Source organism: Carcharhinus amblyrhynchos, unplaced genomic scaffold, assembly GCF_965287045.1.
Source record: "Carcharhinus amblyrhynchos unplaced genomic scaffold, sCarAmb.v2.hapA scaffold_48, whole genome shotgun sequence".
In the NCBI taxonomy this organism is placed as follows: Eukaryota; Metazoa; Chordata; class Chondrichthyes; order Carcharhiniformes; family Carcharhinidae; genus Carcharhinus; species Carcharhinus amblyrhynchos.
Window position 1 is genome coordinate 428,568 of NW_027649789.1, and position 27,721 is coordinate 456,288.

The window sequence follows — 27,721 nt, forward strand, 5'->3', positions numbered from 1 at the left end:
TACGTTAAGCTGACTGACCTATAGTTACCTGCCTTTTGTCTATCTTCTTCTTTAAACAGTGGCATCACATTTGCTGTTTTCCAATCTGTGGGAACAACCCCAGGGTCCAGCGAATTTTGGAAAATTACCATGAGTGAATTGCTAATTCTTGCACAATTTCCTTTATTATCCTGGGATGCATTCCATCAGGACCAGGAGACTTGTCTACCTTTAGCCCTATTCATTTGCCCAACACTACCTCTCTCGTGATAATGGTAGTTTCTCGATCCTCAACTGCCACAGACGTTTTGTCAACATTTTTTGGCATGTATTTTGTGTGCTTCACCTTTTATGCCTTTTCTTTCAGTTTGATACCCTCCTTCATTTCCTTAGAGACCCCTGGCCGATTATCTCTTTTTCTACAGTCCTTCCTGATCACAGGTATATAAGTTTACTGAGCGCTATGAAGGATTGCTTTGGGAGTCTTACACTCTTCCTCAATTATCCAAACATAAAGTTTTTGTTCCCAGTTTACCTTAGCCAATGCCTCCCTCATCCATTTGTAGTCACATTTGTTGACTCACAAGGCACTGGTATTAGATTTTACCTTCACACGCTCCATCTGTATTTTAAATTCAACCATACTGTCATCGCGGTTTCCGAGAGAATCCCTCACTGCAAGATCATTAATTATTCCTGTCTCATTACACAGGACCAGATCCAGGACAGTTTCCTCCCTCATAAGTTCAATTACATACTATTCAAGGAAGCTATCGTGGGTACATTCTATGAACTCCTCCTCAAGGCTGCCTTGGCCAACTTGGTTTGTAAATAGAAATCCCCCATGATAATTGCTGTAACATTTTTACACAAAAATATCTGTTATTTATTTGTTTATTTCTCGCCCCAATATTTTATCATTATTTAGTGGCCTATAGACTATGCTTAACAGTGACTTTTTCATCGTACTATTTCTAATTTCCACCCTAATGGATTCAACCATTTTTTCCAAAGAAAATATGTCACTATCACCCTGATGTCATCCTTAAATATCAGAGCTACACTACCTCCCTCACATTCCTGTCCGTCCCTCCAAACAGTCCGGTCCCCCTGGATATTTAACTCCCAATCTGGATATTTAACTCCCAATCTGTATATTTAACTCTCAATCTTGACCATCCTGCAACCATGTCTCTGTAATGACCATCAAAACATTCTCGTTCACAATGATCTGTGCCATCAATTCATTTCCCTTGTTTTGAATGCTTTGAGCATCCAGATAAAATGTCCTTTTTTTTTAACCTTCATTTTGAATTCTAACACTTCCTGAGTTATCCTTCCTTTTAAAATTTTCCCTGATTTTTGGTGTCGTTGGCCTCACTTGCTCAGTCAGTCAGCTGGCCTTGCTCAGCTTGTTGCTGATGGTGTTGTACTGCATCTGTCTGTACAAACTCAGGTACCTCACATTCTAGGTACCTCCCTCCACTCCCCCTTCCCCTCACCCCCACCATGAAGCACTATACCTGATATAGGATTGCTATCCAATCTGTGTAAGGGATGAAGATGATTAACATGCTGACTGGCTAATGAAGTGGCAGAAACTTCGGGAGGCTAGTGCGGGGTTTTGATGATGGACAATTTGGCTGACCAATGGAAGAGGAGAAATGGCAAATGTCCCATTTCTGTCCAGTCAATGTCCAGAACCACAATGATGGATAGGTGAAGTGATCAGTTGCAGGGGAGAGCTGATGGCAATGTACCATCTGTCCAATCAGTTTGAGGATGGTTGGTGTCATAGTTTGAATGCTCAATAGGAATATATAGAGGCCGCGTGGGTGGGTGTCCCTCTCAGCCTTAAATGAATTGAAGAATTTGAGTGAAGGGGAATTTCAATACATTTTTCATCTGCTGTCTGAACTGAGTCTGTGCCACAGTGTAAATTGCAGTGTTTGTGCAGCAACTCAGGAGTTGCAGCATGTAGCCAAATTCCATAAAGCAATCAGGAAAAGATACAGTATGATACCCCAACCATGAAAGCCGATCAGAAGTCGTGTAAACCATGGTCATTGACCACAACAGAATGAAATTGCCTGATATTAAAAGCAGTAAAATGATGGATTTCCTTCGACTCTCCATCTCGGGGTCACTGGGATTCTCCCCACTGCTATGAGCTCGGAGTCTCCTGCGGGCTTTGCTGCTCAGTAAAATATGTCTGATGGTGAAGACATTGAACAGCAGAATCAGGACAAATGGGACACATGGGTTCAGAATGTTGTGGAGGAACACAGTTGCTACCCAGGCCACAGATTCCACAACATATAATGCAGCTCTACAAAACCAGGGTAAGTTCATCAGCCAATAATCACTGGTTAACATAAAATACCAGAAAATGTTCTTTGAACAGCTCAGCACCGTCACTGTTCCCAGAACCACAGCTGCAATTTTCTCACTACAATATTTAATTTTCAGCTTGGGACAGCAAATGGCCACAAATCGATCAAAGGTGAAAGTGACGGTGAACCAGACAGAACAGTCAGTGGCTGCAAAAAGCAGGACAGCGTGGATATTACACATGGGGATGGACACCAGGAATTTAAAATGTTCCCCATAAACAATGGGAATGTGTCTCAATATCAGGTCCAGAAAAACGACCAGTAGATCCCCCAATGACATGGTGACCAGGTATCGAGTGACACATTTGGACAGACCACAGTTCCGGGTACTCAGCGTTACAATTGTGAGTATGTTCACTAGAAGGGAAAGAAATAAAAAGTAAAATCATACAGCAGGCTGGAGAATAAATAAGGCACAAAATAAACACTGTCCCAGACAAATACAGTGCCAGCGATTCTCCGAGCCTCTCCACTATTTTAACAGCACAGCTGGCTGACAGACTCAATTGGAGCTTATCTAGTGGGATCCCCACTGAGTGCTTAATCCTTCATGACTCTCCAGCAGCTGGATATCCAGCGCCATCAGCTCCATGCCAGAACTCAGTGTGGAGCTGCATGAAATACTTAAATAGTGATGATCGTATGTTTAATACAAATGCCTGAGGTCACGTACCAAACGACTCAAGAACAGCTTCTTCCCTGCTGCCGTCAGACTTTTAAATGAACCTAACTTGCATTAAGTCAGTTTTTCTCGACACCCCAGTTATGACTGTGACAGTACATCCTTCACTTTCTCCTTTCCTTTTCCAGGAACGGTATGCTCTGTCTGTATAGCGCAAGAAAGACACCTTGACAAGGAATTCTACCATATTGTGTTCACTTGTCCCCTAGGATTGTCTTATAATTACATTGTCAACTAAACATTTCTCATTGTGCAACACCCAGCCATGATCGTATTAAATATAGGAGTCAGCACGAGGCGCTGAAAGACCTACCCCTTTCCCTCGTTTCTGTGATTCCTATGATTAACCTTTTCATTCCAAATTGTTTTATTTATTGAATTCAAATCCCATCAGCCAGTGTGATAGGACTCAGGTCTGTGTCTCATGTGAAAAGATACATTTTCTCTGGATTACACATTCGTGGGATGTAAGAGACAATTGAAAGACAGAAGCGTATAATGGAAATGTGGGATTGACAATAGATTAGTTATCCCGTGACTCAGGGCAATGCTGTTGGACCAGGAATCTAATCACAGAATATCAGATTTGTTTGACCGTCACATTCCCTCTAGCGGGGCATAACAGGGCAAGTAGGAATGGACAACTCATAGCGGCCTTGCCAGTGATACCCATGAATGAATGAAAGAAAGGTTGGTCACAATTCCATAGTGATTGGGAACACCAGGGTGGGCATGACAAACCCCCATCCCTCCTCACTCTTTACAGAGCTTCCCCTCTCTGCGGCCAGTGCTCGGTTTTCTGGTCACACCACACAGCCAGACACACAGTAAATGTGATCCCTTTACCTTGCCCAGAGTTCAGTCCTCAGAGCAATTCCTCTGTCCTCCCTGAGTGTATGCAACAGCTCACAACACCACTTCCAGACCCAGCCACAACACAGCCACTAACTTTCCAATCACAAGAGTCAGCCAATAGTCCCTCAGCTGCATGTTCGATTCATGGAATATTTAAATTACAGTAAAGTTTATTTATTAGCAAGGCTGACATTAACACTGCAATGCATTTACTGTGAAATTCCCCCAGACGCCACAGTCCAGCGCTTGTTTGGGTCAATGCAACTAACCAGCACGCCTTTCAGATTGTGGGAGGAAACTGGAATGCCAGGGGAAACCCACGTAGACACGATGAGAATGTGCTAACTCCACACAGACAGTGGCCAGAGCCGGGAATCAAACCTGGGCCCCTGGCGCTGTGAAGCAGCATTGCTAATCACTGTGCTACCGTGCTAGATTCATTGTGTTGCGGAACACACGTTAAGCTGAGAGTGACTAACATATCTGTTCAATGGACAGACCATTTTCAAGTTTCGCAGACATGTGTCAGAGCTGCTGAAACCCCCTGTCCAACATAGAGCTTCACACGGGAGATAACAGGAACGAAGAACATCGGATTTCCTGTTTTCCAGAGCTCTGTCACATTGGCACCAATGATTCTCCAGAGCACAAAATACAAACCTGAGACTCAGAGGGACAAACATTCACTTTAATCAGGGAATTTCAAAGGTACTTGAACGGAACTCCTCTGGAGAACTGGAACAAAAAATGGTGGCAACACACTCGAGAAGACATTTAAACATAAGAATGTGAATATTAAATTTGGGTACTGTTAGATTGATTGAACTGACTTGTTAATGTCACATTTGGAGCTTGCCTTCCATTCCCAGCCCAAGCTGTCACGGTATCTTCCTAACATGGAGAGATTGATTGCACACAATGGATCAGATCAGCAGTGTGGTTGCTCTATATGTGGATCTAGATTTCCATAACATGGGTACAAGAGGGGCTGTAACAAAGAACATTGTTGTCAGGGAGAGATATGGTGTGGGACTGGGGAAGGGGAGAAGTGAAGTGGGTATTTTCATGTACTGTATGAATGTGAAGGAACAGAGACAATGGATAGAGAATGGGGGAATCAGATGAAAAATCATGGAGAAATTTGATCAGGTGAGTGAATAACTTGACGCTGTTCCAGAGCAGCTGGTGACTGAAGTGAGTGAGCACACGAATGATGGGTAAATGGGATTTGGTGAGAGCTGGGACATGATGTGCTTTGGTTCAGCAGCTTTGTAACTGGGCAGCTGGTCATCAGAGAATTGGGATGGTTGTGTCTGGAATTCACAATGACAGCTGGGAGAGCCAGAGTATAGTATCCCGAAGGTTACAGTAACAGGATTAATGATGGAGAAGCTAGAGAGTCAGATATCAGCTCAGGGTAAAATAGTTAACAGAGGTTGCAATCAGTCTGAACTAGCCTTAGGTTAGTGTCAGTAGATATGGAAAAGAGATGGGGAGAGTCATTGAAGTCAGTGTCCATGTTCCCATAACTCAAATAACAAAGACAGTAATACATTGAAAGATAGTTACAATTGTAATTACCAGCTAATACAATGGGAGAAATTCAGATAACCTGAGCTATCAAATACACTGAAACAGTTTTAACTGTTGTGTCGTATTCACTAAAGAATATAGAGACACAACAGCAACAGTAATGATAATAGCAGTGCAGAGCAAATGACAAGATCAGAAATAAATAAAAGTAGGTTTTACAGAAGTAAGTACTGGACTTGACGCTTACCAGGGACACCAACCAGAGCCAGGACAGGGTAGTAAAATCCTTGAACAATGTAGAGCACACGGAGAATCCGCCGTGTCAATGATAGCCTTTCAAATCCATCACTTGTCATGTAATAAAGACCCTCGGTGAAAGTGCCACTTGTAAACAAATCCACGGGTGGTGGGGGTGGGGGTGGGGGCGGTGGGGGTGGGTGTGGTGGAATGTTCCGATGCGTTGTTCCCAGATTCTGATCCATTGCTGAAACGTTCCAGTCCATTGTTCCCAGATTCTGATCTCTCCTCCCATTGTCTCTGCAACTGCTGATCTCGGTTAGTCTCGGAGTTATCGCTCCCGCTGACTTTATGGAATAACACACTGAACAGATCCATTATTAATAGAAGAAGGAAAACCTCCAGTGACACTGCCCAGATCCGTGGAGACTGATATTAATCACAGTCATTGAGCAAACAGCTTCAATTAACCCCATTCCATCCAGCACCATTTTGTGTCACAAAATACAACAGTAACCTGGTCAGCATGGGATGGTAAGGGTCAGGGAGGGATGGAAAAACGGAAATAACAGAGGGTCCAAACATAAACTTTCAATCTTCAATCGGATATTGGAGTGGGCCCTGAGTTGTCACGGTTGTGGGTTTTAGATGAGGTTATCGTTTGTTAGGATTGATAGACCCTGCTGAAATCTGTTTTAACACATTCAGTCCAACACCCAACTTTATTTTTAAATAAGCAGAGGCAAAACCAAAAGGAATATTGCCCGAGGAGAATGAATAAAAAGAGTTTGGTGTGAACATGGCCACAAGCAAATGTTAACACTCAGTAGATGTAACCAGCCGTTTTTCTTCAGAATCCATTCAGTAATGATGGGTTCGACAACTTTCTATATTGCTCTACTGCCATTTATCCCACCCCCAATGGCACTTACTGGATATTTTTGGGAACAAGGAATATTCATAGCTACCAATTGGATGGAAAGGATTGTATTTCCTTAGATACGCAGTCCCATATATGTATCATTCTTATCAGCTTTTGTTTGGGAGAGATTGAAGTGTCCTTGTGAGAAGACACCAATTTGTTGGTATTATGATTCCTCCCATTTGCGTTTGAAAGAATATTAACTGATGTTGAAGCTGTTAAGTCTGTTTTGAAACAGGTTCTCAGTGACACTGCGGCAGCTCTCATTGAGTGGAGTCATGAGATGGTTACAATGCGAACTGTTGTGCTCAAGAATTAAACGACACTAGTCTCCATTTTGGCCGCTAATATTTGACCTTCTGCTTTCAGTGGAATGAAGTGTTGCTCACACATAACCAACACTTCAGAAAAGAGAATGGATTGGTCATCCACCAGTTGAAAAACTGAAACGACAAACATAACTTTCCCTGTGGAACTGGCCAACTGGCTGGATGGGTTATCTGGGGCCAAACCTTATTCAAGGGCTGGGGTTTTTTCTTCATTACTATCTTAATGTTCATTGTGATTATACAACTTTTCAATGCTGCTGTTATTTAGCAGCAAAATCCACAGCAGGTGCAGCAGCAGAAGCATCGATCCAGGTGAACAAGGAACTGTCCTTATTACCAAGCGTTCCTCCAGCATATAAGAATATGTATTGACAGACATCTATCTACAGAACATGAAATAATCGAGTTTTTTCTTGGTATTTTAGTATTAATGGGGATAATATTTTAAATAGTGATATACAGCTTGTATAACATTGGCAATGACTATTAAGTTTAAGGACCAATCACTTCTTCAGTTTTGGGTCATTTTATTTACTGGCCTAGTATTGGCCAATGGTCAGATCGGGGATGGATGTGGGGCTCCTCACAGGTTAACACGAGTTTTAAACATTCGATATTAAGGCACTGATAGAATAACCAGCAAAGTGTGAAATGGTTCTCAAAAAGAGAAAGAATACAATCGAACAAGAGAGCAGTTTGCACGCACGGAAATACAGCGAGAAATTTAAACAAGTAATTGTGATTTAAAACATTTATGCTGACATTTCAAATTTATTTGAAACATTGAATAAAGATCAGAGAACAACGAACAGAGAAAATTACAGCACTGTTTAAGGAGTCTGACTCTGTTTAATATTCAACAAAGTCTAGACAGGCATTGCATTAGCAGATTTATGAAACACTCTTTCACAAATGTTTGGTAAAATATTTAGTTGTTCTGGGCACAGGAATGGATTCCAGAGCAACTTATACTTTAACTGCAGGTTTAATGGATTTATGGTGATCAAGGTTCTTCAGGTTAAGGTGCAAACTTGGACATCAGGATTCTGACCACAAATCTTTCAGAACATTGTTGAGTGGCAGCCTGTGTGTGTCCTGCAGAGGCACCACTGAGCTGTTGGATCCTATCCTGGCCTATCAGTAATGTCAGGTCCTTAAAGCACGGGAACATTTGTCAGACAGTGTGGCAACTGATAGCGGGTCATCTCCGGGATAGAGGAAAATAATTAACAAACAGGAAAACAGCTCGAAATTAACACGTTGTTGTATAACACAAAGGGTCAGAATGGGATGATTCTGCTCATATCCTGAGATCAGTGAGCACAGTTTAGTTCTCCATATGTATTGATTCGATCAGAACGACATCAATGTGCACATTTCCCGGCCCTTCTCCCTTATTTAGTCTAATGGAAAAAAAACAGGGTGCAGCTTTTAGAAAAGGCTGAAATAACTCTGTCCCACTCTGATATCAATGCCGTTCATTTAGACAACAGGAAGCACATTGTGTAGAGTTATCGTCTCCACGTGGTTCGGGTAGACCACACATGGATCACTGAGCTAATTGTTGATCCCCAGACTCGTCATATGGACAGCAGTGTCATCACTGTACAGTTGTGGTCTGCACCTCCATCACACCAGGATCAGTCGGTGCTCTGTACCCCGTTATTGTATCAGTCCCTTTTAGGCAAACCATGAGAGCACTTTGTGCAGATCCTGTATCTATAACCATCTTTGAGACCACACTTGGAATATTAAGTACTGCTCGTTTCCCCATTTCCCTGTTCTTGAAAACAGTTGGAGGACTGTGCACACTTCTGAAATCCAAATCCCTCATGTAGACACTGATGGGTTCATTGTGCACAAACCTGCCTTCCATCACCCTCAATTGCAGACATCCTGAAGCACTCTCCTTTGGTACCATATCTCACTGTTATACAACAGCATTCTGCACAGCTGTCCCCTCAATATCGGATATCACTGGTAGGGCGCTGATACTAAAGATCACCTACAATATTGTTTGCTGTGTACATCGTATCGGTATCCCTAACTCTCATTTAGACAATGCTTGGAGATGTTTGTTCCATTTGCCTCATTTGGACCACGATTGGAGCACAGCCCAACTTTTGTATTCATATCCGTCAATTAGGGGACTCTGTGATAATGGTGCACAATCCAGACAGATTTAATCCTCTAAAATTTGGCCACACTGCAATCACGGTGCACAGCCCTGATCTCCATATTCTTAATTGAAACCACATATGGAGATCTGCACAGTTTTGTTTTTAATCCATAGTCTTTAATACCGCAGCACTGGGGACTTTACTATGGACACATTTGTAACATCAATATCCATCATTTGCACAGAACTGGAGACACTGTCGAGTTTTGGTCCTAAATCACTCATTTAGCCTCCAGTTTGAACACTGTGCCCAGCAGTGCTCTCCATGGTTCTCATTGATGGAAAAGGACTTTGCACAGCCATACTTCCCATTTCACCTGGGATCAAATGTGGACCCCGCAGATTCCTGAAAGTTATCATTTTCCTGTTTCCCAGAATGCCTCAAGGAATGGAGCACCTGGAGAACTGAATCCTGCTCAGGAAATGAATGGATCCAGGAAAATTGCTGCTTCTTCCGGCAGTGCTGCAGACTTCAAACCATTATCTCCAGAGAATATGTTCCCCACTGTGAGATCGATCCATTAAACCAACTGAAGACAGTCACAGTTCCATGTTTCAGGATCTATTGCAGTGGGTGATTAAATGCCCTCTGACCCTCTGTTTTCTGAATCATGTGAACAGAAGTAGCTGCGTTCATGACTGTCCCCCTAACTCTATCTGATGGTTCTCTGGGGTCAGTGTCTCAGCTTATCGACTGAGAGGGAGGGGAAGCTGGAATTTAACATGACGACTTTCATATCCGGTCTCGCCAATTTACTTATTCTCACACAATGTACAATGGGACATTTTCCCAGTCACGGACACTACGATCCACACCTTTTCTCGCACTGGCAGGACTGACCCACTGGCAACCAGGGAACAGTGATGGACATTCAGGAGTTGCTCTCACAGGTAATATACAACATGGGCACATGGCACCCGGTCAGGGATGGCCTGTAATATTTCCTGATGATTCACACCTCACATTCTCCCCAGCTGATTAATCAGTACAAATTAATGTTGCCCATTGCAGTCAGTGTGGATTTGCTGGGCCGGAGGGCCTTTACTGCACAGTGCGAGTCTATGATGCAGTGAGTTATATTAACCTGGAATTCGCTGCCTATAATGATGCTGGAAGGTGAGATGATCAAAGACTTTAAAAAAGGGCATGGGGTCTTCACTTGACAAAGCTAAAATTCTCTCAGAGCGGCAGGCACACAGCAGGAGGAATGAGGCTGAGCGGATGATTCTACAGAGAGCTGGCATTGCCCCCACATCTCGAATATCCACCTTCTGTTGCAGAATAACTGAATCATAAGATAAGTACAGCAAATGTCCTTTTTATCGGGCATTGCAATTACAATGAGCTCTGATGACAACCTCCCAGTTTCAAGTCACCATTTCTGGAACCATCTTTTCATTACAGAAAGAATGAGTGAATTATATTGAGATTGTTCGAATGTGGCGTTTAGATTTACACCCACATCTCCAGACCATTTACTGATGTCTCTGGATTATCGGCACAGTGACATTACAATGATACTACTGGTGTTGAATGGGAAAACCATTCACGGGAAATATAAAACCAGGAGCAGAGGATACAGTGCAGTTATAGTCTCCCTGAACTGGCCTCTATATCACTCCAGACACTAAACAAAGTTTTGACATTTAATTCTTCTCGGAAACAGCCCAGTGACCCTTTCAGTTCTCAGAAAACCAGCGACAAGCTACGAATATGTGTCTCACCAGTGAAACAGATCAAATAAATGTAAAATACCCATTGAAGAGCTGGAAAAAGTAATGATACACAAATTCAGGAAATAATGGGATTATGGAGTGATATTTCCACAGTGTAGGATGATTTCTACCCAGCGACGGAAGGAAATAGATGAATAATTACAGATGTCTGTACTATAAACAAACAAATGTCTCTGAATCTTGATAATAGGTGTTCTGCAAACAAGAATCGATTCTAGAGGAATTGGTATTTTTAATGCAGTGTTTGGTAGATTTATCATAGCCAAGTGAAATATGGTTAAGGGGGAACAATCTGGCTGATTGTATTCAGGTCATTTTTTTACACAACCTTGTTGAATGTTGGCCTGTGAATTGTCTTCACATTCAGTCAATATGAGGCTGGATCCGATCCATCACTCTCAGATCCTCATACCACGTTCACGGCCATCAGACAGGATGGCAACTGGTGGCTGGCAGTTCCGTGATGAAGGTAAATATATAACAGCTCAAAACCAGCAAAACATGTTGCAACACAAATGGCAAGAATGGCATTGTTGTATTCACGTGGAATGTGGTCTGACCCCCAAAACTGTGACCCAATATTCAGGCACCTTCCACATCTCATTATTACAAGTTCTTAGGACGTGAAAGCCACTTACAAGGCCAACTTTGATGAGCCGTTGATATACGTCTTTGAAGAATTGTTAATCCCCTGCCTTTCCATATGGCAGTAATCTATTTGGAGCGCCCACACATTGCGTAGTTAGAGTGGGAAAAATGTGTCGGGGCGAGAGGGCACTGCAAGAGGAAATTATTTGAATAAAAACACTATTCAGGAATACAGAGAAAAGAAACACACAAGCCAAAAACACTGAGCCAAAAATCCAATCTTCGCGGCTATAGTTGCAAAAGGCAGAATGGACTCCATTAGCCCTGCAACAGATATCTGATCAGTCATTCTGTGATTCCATGATGTTCAATGGGCTTTAGATCCAATGTAGAAATGGTAAAGATTTGTATTACTATCGTGCTGTTACCATCAAATCGATGATTGGAAGGTCCCTACATCCAATGAAGTACCCTTGATTTGTAGTCAATATTGTAGCATAGGTAGAACATAAGAACATAAGAAATAGGAGTAGGAGTAGGCGATCTGGCCCTTCGAGCCTGCCCCGCCATTCAATAAGATCATGGCTGAGATGTCGTGGCTCAGTTCCACATTCCCGCCCTCTCCCCATAACCCTTAATCCCCTCTCTTATCAAAAATCCATCAACCCACGTCTTAAAAATACTTAGCGAGGTAGCCTCCACCACTTCAACGGGCAGAGAATTCCAGAGATTCACCACCCTTTGAGTGAAGAAGTTCTTCCTCAACTCCGTTCTAAACCGCCCCTCCTTTATCTTGAGGCTGTGCCCCCTAGTCCTACTGTCCTTTCTGAGCGGGAAGTCTCTCCACCTCTATCCTATCCATCCCATTCATCATCTTGTACGTCTCAATGAGATCTCCCCTCATTCTTCTAAACTGTAACGAGTACAATCCTAGTTTATTCAGCCTCTCCTCATAGCTCAACCCCCTCAACTCTGGCATCAGCCTAGTAAACCTCCTCTGCACTCCCTCCAAGGCCAAAATATCCTTGCGTAAGTACGGCGCCCAAAACTGCACACAGTACTCCAGCTGCGGTCTCACCAATGCCCTATATAGCTGCAGCAAGACCTCCCTACTTTTATATTCAATCCCCCTCGCTATGAAGGCCAGCATCCCATTCGCCTTCCTGACCACCTGCTGTACCTGAAAGCTGGGTTTTTGCGACTCATGCACAAGGACCCCGAGGTCCCTCTGCACTGTCGCCTGCTGCAGTTTTTCTCCACGTAAGTAATAATCCTTCCTACCATTATTCCTACCAAAGTGGACCACCTCGCACTTGCCAACATTAAATTCCATTTGCCAGTTCCTGGCCCATTCGCCCAGCCTATCTAGATCCTTCTGCAGACTCTCCACACCCTCCGCACAATTTGCCGTTCCACCAATCTTGGTGTCATCAGCAAATTTCGACACCATACACTCGGTTCCCTCCTCCAGATCATCTATATAAATGGTAAATAGCTGAGGCCCCAGCACCGACCCCTGAGGCACTCCACTAGTCACCAACCTCCAATCCGAATCGCACCCATTGACCCCCACTCTCTACCTCCTATTTGACAACCAGTCCTCTATCCACGCTAACACCCTACCCCCAACTCCTTGCCCCCTTACCTTCTGCAATAACCTCTTGTGAGGTACCTTGTCAAACGCCTTCTGAAAATCAAGAAAGACCACATCCACCGGCTCTCCTCTATCCACCGCCCTAGACACATCCTCATTGAACTCCAGTAAATTTGTCAGACATGACTTCCCTTCAACGAAACCGTGCTGCGTCTGCTCTATCAAGCAATTCCCCTCAAGATGCCTCGCTATTTCCTCCTTGATGACGGATTCTAACATTTTACCTACAACAGACGTTAAATTAACTGGCCTATAATTCCCCGCCTTTTGCCTGGCACCCTTCTCAAACAACGGCGTAACATTAGCCGCTTTCCAATCTTCCGGCACTTCCCCGGAATCCAGCGACGTCTGGAAAATAACCACCAAGGCATCCACTATCACCTCTGCCATTTCTTTCAGAACCCTCGGATGCATTCCATCCGGTCCCGGGGACTTGTCCACAATCAGCCCCTCCAGTCTGTCGAGCACCGCCTCTCTAGTAACAGTAATGTCATTGAGACCCTCCAGTCCTACCACCTTTCCATCGCTAACACCCGGCAAATTATTCACGTCCTCCTCCGTGAAGACAGAAACAAAAAAGTTATTCAATACCTTAGCCATATCCTCATCCCCTACCACTAGGTCCCCTTTCTCATCCTCTAAAGGACTAACATTCACCCTAGCCAGCCTCTTCCTTTTTATATATTTATAAAAACTCTTGCTATCCTTTTTTATATTAAGCGCTAGCCCATCTTCATAGTTTCTCAGAGAGAGCTAAGTTTTTACCTGTTAAAAACCTGTTTAAAATAAGTTTAAAGCACTTTACTCTTTGTAGAACTGTTTAAAGCATTTATTTATTGTATTTACTGCTTTAAGAATTCTGAGGGAGTGGTTGAAAGGCATTTGTGGACCAGCCTGCTTTAATTATCAAGGGGCCACACGGTGAAGCCTTCCATTGTTTGCTGGAGCAGAGAGAGAGAGCTAAGATTTTACCTGTTAAAAACCTGTTTAAAATAAGTTTAAAGCACTTTACTCTTTGTAGAACTGTTTAAAGCATTTATTTATTGTATTTACTGCTTTAAGAATTCTGAGGGAGTGGTTAAAAGGCATTTGTGGACCAGCCTGCTTTAAATCAGCGCCAGGTTTAAAAGGAGGCCTGGTGTAGACAGCGGGCAGCGTCTGAGCGGGCAGCGGAGTGAGTGGGAAGCAGAGTGAGTTAATAGGGCTTAATATCAAAAAGGGCTGGAAGGAAAAAAGGCCAGGTGAGTTTGTTTGAAAAAAACAAAAAAAAAAAATTTTTTTCAACTACTACAGCAGGAAACAAGGAAATTTTTTTTTTTCCCCATAAAAAATTACGGTGAATAATGGAGGGGCATGTGATGTGTGGTTTCTGTATGATGTGGGAACTGGTGGACCCCAGGGTCCTTCCCAGTGACCACGTCTGTAGTAAGTGCAGGTTGCTGGAAGAGCTCCAGCTCAAGGTGGATGAGCTGGCCTCTGAGCTACAGACACTGAGGGTCATCAGGGGGAGAGAGGGTGCCATTGTCAGTGGGGTGCAAGTGACATCCACCCCCCCTAGACTGGCTAAATCTAAGGGTCAGGGACAAAAGGGGGCTGCTGGGAGGAGGAAGGGGGGTGAGGAGCGGAGGCCTCAGCCTCTTAATCTGCATAACAGGTTTGAGGTTCTTGCTTCCAGTCTGGAAGAGGACGAGGCAGGTGAGGTTGGTGAGCAAACTGCACACGGTACAGTGATGCAGCAGGACATAGGCAAAGAGAAGGGGAAAAGGAACGTAGTAGTGATTGGGGATAGTGGGGTGAAGGGTATTGACACTGTCCTTTGTCACAATGACAAAGTACACAGAAGGGTGTGTTGTCTGCCTGGTGCTCGGGTACAGGATGTCGCAGCTGGGCTGCAGAGGAACCTGGAGTGGGAGGGTGAGAATCCGGTCGTTGTGGTACATGTGGGTGCCGGCGACGTAGGCAAAGTGCGGACTGAGGATCTGGGGAGGGAGTATGAAAAGCTGGGAATGGAATTAAAAAGTAGAACCGACAAGGTGGTCGTCTCTGGGCTACTGCCTGAACTGAGTGCAGACGGGCGTAGGGTTGACAGGATAAAGGAAGTGAATGGGTGGCTCAGGGATTGGTGTGGGAGGAATGGGTTCGAATTTATGGGGCATTGGCACCAGTATTGGGGTAGGTGGGACTTGTTCGGGCGGGATGGGGTTGGTCTGAACCGTGCTGGGACCAAAGTGTTGGCGAATCGAGTAAAGAGGACTGTAGACAGGGCTTTAAACTAATTAGGGGGGGGGGGGAGGGTGCGAGGGTAGGTGACGCTACGAGGTCTAAAGTTAAGGATAGGGTACAGGTAAGGGAAGAGGCCGAGGATGTCCCAATTGGTGGCGTTACGGCAAATAGGGTCCAGGTGAAGGCTGGGATGAAAGCGCTTTATCTGAATGCACGAAGCATTCGGAATAAAGTGGATGAGCTGGTGGCGCAGATCGACACAAATGGATACGATCTGGTGGCCATTACAGAGACGTGGCTGCAAGGTGACAGGGACTGGGAGATGAATGTACAGGGCTATCAAGTGTTTAGGAAGGATAGGCAGGAGGAAAGAGGGGGTGGCGTAGCTCTGCTGATTAAGGATAGTATCAAGGTGGTAGCAAGGGATGATATCGGAGCCAAAGAGCAGAAAGTGGAATCGTTGTGGGTGGAGATTAGGAACAGCAAAGGGAGGAAGACGCTGGTGGGTGTCGTCTATAGGCCACCAAATAACGATCTGGAGGTGGGGCGGGCTGTTAACGCACAAATAAGTGCGGCATGCAGGAATGGGACAGCAGTAGTTATGGGAGATTTCAATCTGCATATTGATTGGTCGACCCATGTTGGACGAGGTGGGCTCGAGGAGGAGTTCTTGGAATGCTGCCGGGATAATTTCCATGAACAGTGTGTGTTGGAGCCGACGAGGGAGCGAGCTATCTTGGATCTGGTGCTATGTAATGAGGCGGGTAGAATTAGGGACCTTGCGGTGAAGGATCCTCTTGGAGAGAGTGATCATTGCATGGTGGAGTTTCTGTTGCAGATGGAGGAGGAGAAAGTGGGTTCCCAGACACGCGTCCTTTGTTTGAATAGAGGGGAGTATGGTAGGATGAGAGAAGAATTGGCGAATGTGGACTGGGGGAGCGCGTTGGAAGGTAGGTATGCTGAGGAGCAGTGGAGGATCTTTAAGGAGATCTTTCTTGGTGCTCAGCAGAAATTTATTCCGATGGTCAAAAAGGACAGTAGGAGGAGAGGTAATAAGCCGTGGATAACGAAGGAGGTGAAGGAAAGTGTTAAATTAAAAGCGGAGGAATTTAGAGTAGCTAAGAGCAGTGGGCGAGAAGAGGATTGGGAAAGGTTTAAATGTCAACAAAGATTGACAAAGAAGTTGATAAAGGAGGGTAGGAGAAGCTATGAAGCTGGGCTAGCACTTAATATAAAAAAGGATAGCAAGAGTTTTTATAAATATATAAAAAGGAAGAGGCTGGCTAGGGTGAACGTTGGTCCTTTAGAGGATGAGAAAGGGGACCTAGTGGTAGGGGATGGGGAAATGGCTAAGGTCTTGAATAACTTTTTTGTTTCTGTCTTCACGGAGGAGGACGTGAATAATTTGCCGGGTGTTAGCGATGGAAAGGTGGTAGGACTGGAGGGTCTTAATGACATTACTGTTACTAGAGAGGTGGTGCTCGACAGACTGGAGGGGCTGATTGTGGACAAGTCGCCAGGACCGGATGGAATGCATCCGAGGGTTCTGAAAGAAATGGCGGAGGTTATAGTGAATGCCTTGGTGGTTATTTTCCAGAGGTCGCTGGATTCCGGGGAAGTGCCGGAAGATTGGAAAACGGCTAATGTTACGCCGTTGTTTAAGAAGGGTGCCAGGCAAAAGGCGGGGAATTATAGGCCGGTTAGTTTAACGTCTGTGGTAGGTAAAATGTTAGAATCCGTCATTAAGGAGGAAATTGCGAGGCATCTTGAAGGGAATTGCTTGATAGGGCAGACGCAAAACGGTTTCATTAAAGGGAAGTCGTGTCTGACAAATTTACTGGAGTTCTATGAGGATGTGTCAAGGGCAGTGGATAGAGGAGAGCCGGTGGATGTGGTCTTTCTGGATTTTCAGAAGGCGTTTGACAAGGTACCTCACAAGAGGTTATTGCAGAAGGTCAGGGGACATGGAGTTGGGGGTAGGGTGTTAGCATGGATAGAGGATTGGTTGTCAAATAGGAGGCAGAGAGTGGGGATCAATGGGTGCTATTCGGATTGGCGGTTGGTGACTAGTGGGGTGCCCCAGGGGTCGGTGCTGGGGCCTCAGCTATTTACCATTTATATAGATGATCTGGAGGAGGGAACCGAGTGCAGGGTGTTGAAATTTGCTGATGACACCAAGATTGGGGGAAAGGCAAATTGTGCGGAGGGTGTGGAGAGTCTGCAGAAGGATCTAGATAGGCTGGGCGAATGGGCCAGGAAATGGCAAATGGAATTTAATGTTGGCAAGTGTGAGGTGGTCCACTTTGGTAGGAAGAATGGTAGGAAGGACTATTACTTACGTGGCGAAAAACTGCAGCAGGCGACGGTGCAGAGGGACCTCGGGGTCCTTGTGCATGAGTCTCAAAAACCCAGCTTGCAGGTGCAGCAGGTGGTCAGGAAGGCGAATGGGATGCTGGCCTTCATAGCGAGGGGGATTGAATATAAAAGTAGGGAGGTCTTGCTGCAGCTGTATAGGGCATTGGTGAGGCCGCAGCTGGAGTACTGTGTGCAGTTTTGGGCGCCGCACCTGCGCAAGGATATTTTGGCCCTGGAGGGAGTGCAGAGGAGGTTTACTAGGCTGATACCGGAGTTGAGGGGATTGAGCTATGAGGAGAGGCTGAATAAACTAGGCTTGTACTCGTTAGAGTTTAGAAGAATGAGGGGAGATCTCATTGAGACGTATAAGATGATGAATGGGATGGATAGGATAGAGGTGGAGAGACTCTTCCCGCTCAAAAAAGACAGTAGGACTAGGGGGCACAGCCTCAAGATAAGGAGGAGGCGGTTTAGAACGGAGTTGAGGAGGAACTTCTTCACTCAAAGGGTGGTGAATCTCTGGAATTCTCTGCCCGTTGAAGTGGTGGAGGCTGCCTCGCTAAATATTTTCAAGAAGCGGGTTGATGGGTTCTTGATAAGAGAGGGGATTAAGGGTTATGGGGAGAGGGCGGGAAAGTGGAACTGAGCCACGACAGATCAGCCATGATCTTATTGAATGGCGGGGCAGGCTCGAAGGGCTAGATGGCCTACTCCTGCTCCTATTTCTTATGTTCTTCTTTATCAACTTCTTTGTCAATCTTTGTTGACATTTAAACCTCTCCCAATCCTCTTCTCGCCCACTACTGTTAGCTACTCTAAACGCCTCCTCTTTTAATTTAACACTTTCCTTCACCTCCTTCGTTATCCACGGTAATGTGACAGACAAAGTGTGTGCCGAAATATCTTGCCAACAGCAAGTCCTGATGAGCTTTGTTAGTTTTGTGTGCCGTTTTCTGAGCCATTGGCTTCAGGGCGCAAAGGAATTGTTCCAAACTCTTCATCAATGGATGGAGCTGGAATATTTCAAAGGTTGCTGTTGGGAGATCAGGGCTATATCAAAGTTGTAGATAATTTATTTTGATGCATCAATGATCTACACTGCGTTCTCTTAAAGGGTGGTGGAAACACATTCATTATTAAAAAAAAATCAAAATATGAAAAGCATCAACAAATAGACAATGAAATTGTGTCGGGCCATTGGGGAGCTGCGTGGGGAGTATGCGCCGTGGGTGGAGGATGTTTGGATACATTTGGATTGTGTTTTTCATGAAAATTTGGAGATACTGTTCTCCAATGACCTCTTGTTCTGCTGAAAGGAGTCAATTTAATCAAAACACTTTGTTTCTATAAATCAGATCTATTCTCTCAGGTTTTGCTTTGGTTATTAATCAAAGGCTTTCCTTGGAGAAATATTGAGTCAATGATTGGACTTATTATCGCTGTCAGTTACTGAACTGACAATATAATACGCCCAAGTTCTAGCCAATCTGCAGAGGGGGTGTATGATCATTAACTAGATAATGCTTTCTGAAGTGATATAACTCCAGTCCGCTTGCAAAGTAAGGTGACACACTGAACCGAAGATGATGAAAACACTGCTCTTGATCCTTGGTGTCATGTCACTGGCCCACAGCAACATCCCGGATAAGAGACACAATTCAGCTAAAACTGGAGGTAAGTGCTGGAGCAAACTCTCCGTAGCACCGGTGTGTTATGCAATTCCAACATGCAAATACAATCGCATACCTCTGGTACTGTCTACTACAAGCTGTACAGCATCACTCGATAATATTATTGTCTTATCTCATCAACCGCTACAATCCAAAAACAGCCCTTGGTTATCTGTATACACCACAATCCCAATGCACACCTGGCTCTGTAAAGATACACCTTCCAAATAGCTGCGGAAATGTCTTTACCCTCACCAAGTCCTGTTCACGCAGGGACTCCTTATCCACCGAGCTACCTTGGTTCGAGTCCATTTAATTATTTAGCATTCAAAGTCTCATGCTTGTTTACAAATTAACCATGGCCTCGCCAATTCACTATCTCTGCAATCTTATTCAGTCTAACTGTTCGCCAAGTTCTCTCAACTCCTCCAATTCAGGCCATTAGAGTCCAGCTCATACTAACCAAAGCATCATTTGCCGTGGCGTTAAAACCCCAGTGGAAAAGACCAATGAATTATTTTCCTAAAACCTCTTCAGCCTGCCCCTGTTTGATTTGTTCTGAAGTTATGTGATAAAGCAGGAGGCTTCTGGCCACCTGCCCTGGTATTTGCCAAGGTCGGGGAATGAGTGAATTAATGTGACAATTCTCATCAAAAATCACCGTGCTGAATTGTATTCGGTTTCAACACTAATTGTTTGTTTTGTGACTAAGATGTGGAAAATTCTCATGTGCTGGAAGTTGCAAAAGTTTTCCACTTGTGGTCTAGAGTTAAAATCTAGGTGCTATCGGAATCACAGTGCCGTGAAGGAATTAGGAGGAATGTCTTTGACCAGAGAGTGGCGAGAATATTCAATCTCCTACCCAACAGGAGGGTTTCAGATGACTTGATGAATACATTTAAGGTGAATCTGGATAAGGACGTAAGTCAGAAATGTAATTTTATGTCACACAGTGTTCCTCAGTACTTCACCTTGAGTGTGATATTGACAGATGTTTCAAAGATCGCCACCTTCACTCCAATCCTAGAATTATTGACCAAATCAATGCTCCTTGCTTGATTCCAGGTGATAATTTCGGATGCACCTCCATTGGTGGTTTTTGCTACAGAGCTTACTGCGGACTGGGAACGATTGAGACACCCTACCGTTGTTACTGGGGCCACCATTGCTGCGTATTTCAATGACATCCAATTACAAGATGCACCGAGCTGTGAGGCTGGCTGAGGCTACAGGACATTGTGACTCATGATTTCTCTGATCAGGCAGACTCCCTCACACCAGCTGTCTCACTCCTGCCATGAAATAAATTTGCATTAATCACTGCTTCTTGTCTGTCTCTAATTTCTTATTTGAAGACGTTGTGTCATCACATTGACTGGGTGGGAGGGAAGGCCACAAATACCAATCATCCATTTCGTCCAACGTGGCATCAGTCACGGTATCAGGCTTTTCCACAAGTGTCCCATAATTGTCCATTAATATCATTGTGTAGGTCATGTCCCACTCTCAAAACAGATTTATAAGCTGTAGTAGTGCATCTTCATGCAGTCAGAAAGTTCTAGCCGGAGGACATCCCAGTAGCCAGTCTCCATCGTGTCTCATTGCATCAGGGCAACCAAAATCTCTGTAACCTCAGCAGCTCATCACCTCCTGTCATCCCTCATCTAATGACTCAATAATCTCCACAACAGGGAAAAGCACCGAAACTCGGACAAATATCGAAAATTACTCTGGAAAGGGGTTAGCAATGTCCATCATGTAGAATGAACGGGATCACCAATATTGAACGACCTGACTGAGCCTCAGGCGATATATTTGAATGACTGGGTATTTGCTGAGAGAAGCATGACAAGCGACTTGATATCCATTTCATAAATATAAGGATATAAGAACATGAAAATTAGGAGCAGGAGTAGGCGATCTGGCCCCTCGAACCTGCTCCGCCATTCAATACGATCATGCCTGAACTTTTTGTGGACTCACCTCCACTTACCCACCTGCTCACCATAACCAGTGATTTCCTTTACAAGTTACCTTTACTGGAACTAGAGGGCACAGCCTCAAAATAAGGGGCGGCGAGGGGGAGGGGGTGGGCAGTGGGGGTGGGGGGGGTGCAGCTTAGAACAGAGTTGAGGAGGAACTTCTTCACTCAGAGGGTGGTGAGTCTCTGGAATTCTCTGCCCGTTGAAGTGGTGGAGGCAACAATGTTCAATCTTTTCAATTCAAGGGTAGATAGGTTTCTCATAGGTCACGGAATTAAAGGTTTCGGGGATCAGGTGGGAAAGTGGAACTGATCCACTTCAGATCAGCCATGATCTTATTGAATGGCGAGGCAGGCTTGAAAGGCTAGATGGCCTACTCATGTTCCTATTTCTTATGTTCTTTTGTTCTTAAGAGCCGGTTACTGCTGTTTGTTGATGGAGCTGGTTGATGCTGTTTGTTGATGGAGCTGGTTGACACTGTTTGTTGATGGAGCTGGTTGATGCTGTTTGTTGATGGAGCTGGTTGATGCTGTTTGTTGATGGAGCTGGTTGATGTTGTTTGTTGATGGAGCTGGTTGATGCTGTTTGTTGATGGAGCTGGTTGATGTTGTTTGTTGATGGAGCTGGTTGATGCTGTTTGTTGATGGAGCTGGTTGATGCTGTTTGTTGATGGAGCTGGTTGATGCTGTTTGTTGATGGAGCTGGTTGATGTTGTTTGCTGATGGAGCTGGTTGATGCTGTTTGTTGATGGAGCTGGTTGATGTTGTTTGTTGATGGAGCTGGTTGATGCTGTTTGCTGATGGAGCTGGTTGATGTTGTTTGCTGATGGAGCTGGTTGATGCTGTTTGTTCATGGAGCTGGTTGATGCTGTTTGTTGATGGTGCTGGTTGATGCTGTGTGCTGATGGAGCTGGTTGATGCTGTTTGTTGATGGAGCTGGTTGATGCTGTTTGTTGATGGAGCTGGTTGATGCTGTTTGATGATGGAGCTGGTTGATGCTGTTTACTGATGGAGCTGGTTGATGCTGTTTGTTGATGGAGCTGGTTGATGCTGTTTGTTGATGGAGCTGGTTGATGCTGTTTGTTGATGGAGCTGGTTGATGCTGTTTGTTGATGGAGCTGGTTGATGCTGTTTGTTGATGGAGCTGGTTGATGCTGTTTGTTGATGGAACTGGTTGATGTTGTTTGTTGATGCTGTTTGTTGATGGAGCTGGTTGATGCTGTTTGTTGATAGAGCTGGTTGATGCTGTTTGTTGATGGAGCTGGTTGATGCTGTTTGTTGATAGAGCTGGTTGATGCTGTTTCCTGATGGAGCTGGTTGATGCTGTTTGTTGATGGAGCTGGTTGATGCTGTTTTTTGATGGAGCTGGTTGATGCTGTTTGCTGATGGAGCTGGTTGATGCTGTTTGTTGATGGAGCTGGTTGATGCTGTTTGTTGATGGAGCTGGTTGATGCTGTTTGCTGATGGAGCTGGTTGATGCTGTTTGTTGATGGAGCTGGTTGATGCTGTTTGTTGATGGAGCTGGTTGATGTTGTTTGTTGATGGAGCTGGTTGATGCTGTTTGTTGATGGAGCTGGTTGATGCTGTTTGCTGATGGAGCTGGTTGATGCTGTTTGTTGATGGAGCTGGTTGATGCTGTTTGTTGATGGAGCTGGTTGATGCTGTTTGCTGATGGAGCTGGTTGATGCTGTTTGTTGATGGAGCTGGTTGATGTTGTTTGTTGATGGAGCTGGTTGATGCTGTTTCCTGATGGAGCTGGTTGATGTTGTTTGTTGATGGAGCTGGTTGATGCTGTTTGTTGATGGAGCTGGTTGATGCTGTTTGCTGATGGAGCTGGTTGATGCTGTTTCCTGATGGAGCTGGTTGATGTTGTTTGTTGATGGAGCTGGTTGATGCTGTTTGTTGATGGAGCTGGTTGATGCTGTTTGTTGATGGAGCTGGTTGATGCTGTTTGTTGATGGAGCTGGTTGATGCTGTTTCCTGATGGAGCTGGTTGATGCTGTTTGTTGATGGAGCTGGTTGATGCTGTGTGTTGATGGAGCTGGTTGATGCTGTTTGATGATGGAGCTGGTTGATGTTGTTTGTTGATGGAGCTGGTTGATGCTGTTTGTTGATGGAGCTGGTTGATGCTGTGTGCTGATGGAGCTGGTTGATGCTGTGTGTTGATGGAGCTGGTTGATGCTGTTTGTTGATGGAGCTGGTTGATGTTGTTTGTTGATGGAGCTCGTTGATGCTGTTTGTTGATGGAGCTGGTTGATGCTGTTTGTTGATGGAGCTGGTTGATGCTGTTTGTTGATGGAGCTGGTTGATGTTGTTTGTTGATGGAGCTGGTTGATGCTGTTTGTTGATGGAGCTGGTTGATGCTGTTTACTGATGGAGCTGGTTGATGCTGTTTGTTGATGGAGCTGGTTGATGTTGTTTGTTGATGGAGCTGGTTGATGCTGTTTGTTGATGGAGCTGGTTGATGTTGTTTGTTGATGGAGCTGGTTGATGTTGTTTGTTGATGGAGCTGGTTGATGCTGTTTGTTGATGGAGCTGGTTGATGCTGTTTGTTGATGGAGCTGGTTGATGCTGTTTGTTGATGGAGCTGGTTGATGCTGTGTGTTGATGGAGCTGGTTGATGCTGTTTGTTGATGGAGCTGGTGGATGCTGTTTGATGATGGAGCTGGTTGATGCTGTTTGTTGATGGAGCTGGTTGATGCTGTTTGTTGATGGAGCTGGTTGATGCTGTTTGTTGATGGAGCTGGTTGATGTTGTTTGTTGATGCTGTTTGTTGATGGAGCTGGTTGATGTTGTTTGCTGATGGAGCTGGTTGATGTTGTTTGTTGATGGAGCTGGTTGATGCTGTTTGTTGATGGAGCTGGTTGATGTTGTTTGCTGATGGAGCTGGTTGATGTTGTTTGTTGATGCTGTTTGTTGATGGAGCTGGTTGATGTTGTTTGCTGATGGAGCTGGTTGATGCTGTTTGTTGATGGAGCTGGTTGATGCTGTTTGTTGATGGAGCTGGTTGATGATCCCCGTCACCGTTAGCAGTGACCCCCCCCCCCCCCCCGTTGCCGTTAGCAGTGCCCCCCCCGTCACCGTTGGCCGTGCCCCCCCTCCCCCCCATCTCAACTATGGGCTGTCCTGTCTGATGTCAAACGCAGAGGAAGATCCAGAGTATTCATTTCTGGATCATTGATAAAAGCTGAGGAAAAGTCTGCTCGGGTGGAAGAAAGCGGCTTAGGCATTGTCTTTATGTCAAGAAATTAAAAGCTCTGCCATGATGATGTTGTATGACGGAGCAAGCTCGAAGGGCTGAATTGCCATCTCCCACTCATAATTCCTATGTTTTATCTTCCATCCTTGGACCATACACTGGGATAGCGTCCATGGCAGCAGTTTGATTGTAGAGTTGGGTGTTGGTGCTGTCAGTCAGAGAAACACGGCAATGTGGATGCTCTGTCCAAGCTGCCTTTGCCTGGAGATAAAGATGTTCCTGCTGGAATGTGAAGATAATGTATTTCACACAAGAAGATAAAGTTCTGGTAACCGCTAACCAGGTGCGGAAAGTCACCCGGAATGATCCGGTTATGAGGCAGGGAGTGGAACTTGTCCAGAGAGGGAGGATGAGTAGAAAGCACCCGGAGTTACGCCGATAAGTGTGTGGAAGCTGGGAGTTGTCGGTGTTGCTGGATGTTTATTCTGGGCGATGGGAGCCTCATTCCCCCATCATTAAGAGGGAAGGTGCTGGAACGGGAGCACCAAGAGCACCCGTGGGTGCTGCCAATGGAAGAAATAACAAGAAGCTGTTTGTGGTGCTGCCCAAATGGAGGAGAAAGTGGGACGGTGCGAATGCTGCTCTTGGGGACTGAAGGTGCTGCCTCTCGCTGGCTGGGATTGTCCCCAATGGCAGCGAATCCACGGCGAGTCGCTGCTTCATCACAATCTTGATGTGGAGATGCCGGTGTTGGACTGGGGTGGACACAGTAAGATGTCTCACAACACCAGGTTACAGCCCAACAGGTTTATTTGGCAGCACGAGCTTTCGGAGTGTGGCTCCTTCTTCAGGTGAGCGGGAGATGTGTTCACAAACAGGGTGTATATAGGCACAGACTCCATTTCCAGGATAATGGTTGGAATGTGGGTCTTTCCAAGTGTTAAAGGTGCAGACAGTGTGAGTGGAGAGAGGGTTTGAGCAGCAGCTTACAGAGGCTGTGCTGTTATCTCCAGCCAGGACACTGACTCATCACAATCTGCCCGAGTCCACCCAGACCAGCTGTCAATCATTCTGCTGGAGCGGGCTCCTATTGGCTGTCTCCATCTGATGGACAGCGCCATGGACCAATGAAGAATGCGAACGCCGTGCGGTCCCGCCCACTGACGTGTCGGGAAGCGGCCGTTAAACGGTTTCTGCGCGCGGCGGGGGCGGGGCGGACTGGTGTCACGTGACCGGAGAAGCGGGAATCTTCTTCTTGGGCGGGAACTGACCGGCGTCGAGCGGAGCGCGCGGATTTGTGAATAACGGTAAGGAATTAACGGCCCAGAAAAAGGTTCAACATTCAGCTTCAGGATTAAAATGGTGATTTACTGTGTAAATACAGCGTGTCTCTGTATAATATTAACAGAGCCGGGGGGATGGTCAGTTACACTGTGAGGCGGCACGGTGGGGGCTCAGTGGTTGGTGCTGCGCTCTCACAGCGTCAGGGAGGCCCCGGCTTCAATTGGCGGCCTTGGGCTCAGTGTCTGTGTGGAGTCTGTATATTGTCCCCGTGTCTGCGGGGGGAGCCTTTCCTCACACTCTCCAAACATCAGCAGCATAGGGAGACTGGGCAGGATCAGGGGGATAGGATCTGTCTGGATGGACTGAATGGCCTCCTCCTGCCCTGCAGGAACTGGAGATTTCATAGAAAGATCTGTTATTACAATCTAGTCCTTGTTTGTGTAAACACTGTGCTGCACCATCTCAGTCACTACAATCAAGCACTTGTATGAATAAACACAGCACCAGATTTTTCCCCATTATTTCAGTCTGGGCCCTGCTCCGGTTTCTTCCCGCAGTCCAAAGATGTGTGGGTTAGGTTCATTGGCCATGTTAAAAATCACCCCTTAGTGTCCTGAGATGTGTAGGTTAGAGGGATTAGTGGGTAAATGTGTAGGGATAAGGGGGTAGGGCCTGGGTGGGATTGCGGTCGGTGCAGACTCGATGGGCCGAATGGCCTCTTTCTGTGCTGTAGGGTTTCGATGATTCTCTGATATTAGAGGGAGGGGGAGGGATTGTTATGGGAGGTGAAAAGGCCTCCAATGTGTCATATGGTCTCAATCTGATGTCTCTCTGCCTCAGAATGATTCAATACTCGGCTCGGAGTGTGTACATCACCAGAATCAAACACACGCCGCTGTTCTTTACATCCAACTCTGTAGCTGGGCCTGGTGTCCCCTTCACCACATCAGGGTCTGGGGGCTGAGTTTGGATCTCTCCATCACACTGGGACTCACCGGCAATGTCCAATTTCAGGAGAACTTTGTTCCAATGATGTTTAACCTTGGACTGCACCTGTTGTTTTAATGTAGACCTGGTCACTGACCATCACTGAGATTGACCTGAACATGTCAGTAAATGTCCCACTGTTTTATAAATAAACACTGGGACATTTGCAACGTCTCTGCCTCTGGTTTGTGTCTCTGTTGGTTTGTTCACATTTGGCGATGGGTCAATGTTAAATGGACAATTTAATGGGATTGGATAAACATTTGGATTTACAAAAGTGTTGCCAGGGGGAGACGGCCGGCCGCCATCTTGCCGTTGCCAGGGGAGACGGCCGTCTGCCATCTTGCCGTTGCCACGGGAGACGGCCGTCCGCCATCTTGCCATTACCAGGGGAGATGGCCGTCCGCCATGTTGCCGTTGCCAGGGGAGACGGCCGGCCGCCATGTTGCCGTTGCCAGGGGAGACGGCCGGCCGCCATGTTGCCGTTGCCAGGGGAGACGGCCGGCCGCCATGTTGCCGTTCCCAGGGGAGACGGCCGGCCGCCATCTTGCTGTTGCCAGGGGAGACTGCCCTCCGCCATCTTGCCGTTGCCAGGGGCTTCAATGCGGCGGCGGTCCGCGCGTGGCCCTCTGGGAGAATCCCCCTCCCGCACATGCGCACCGGCAGGTAGATGTTAATTTTTAAAAAATGTTGATGGTTTTTATTCCTAATCCGCTCCCGGCAGAATTTCTGTTCCTGCTCGATTCGTGAAGGTCGCTTCTTGTTTTTTAATTTTTTTTAATCCTGATCCGCGCGGTGCAGTCTGGGAGAACACAGCGCGCAGGTGCGGTCTCACCCCGGCCTCTGGATATAAATATGGATTTGATTTAATTTTGATTCGGTTCCTGGCGGGGTTTCCGGCTCGGAATTTCTCTCACTTTCCCCATTGCTCAAC

At 45.7% G+C, this 27,721-nt stretch overlaps 1 protein-coding gene across 1 annotated transcript in view; it reads right to left on the reverse strand.

The window, feature by feature from the left end:
* Positions 1–27,721, reverse strand: part of LOC145337433 (haptoglobin-like) — an 85,936-nt gene that overhangs the window by 26,425 nt on the left and 31,790 nt on the right. The window lies entirely within an intron of this gene.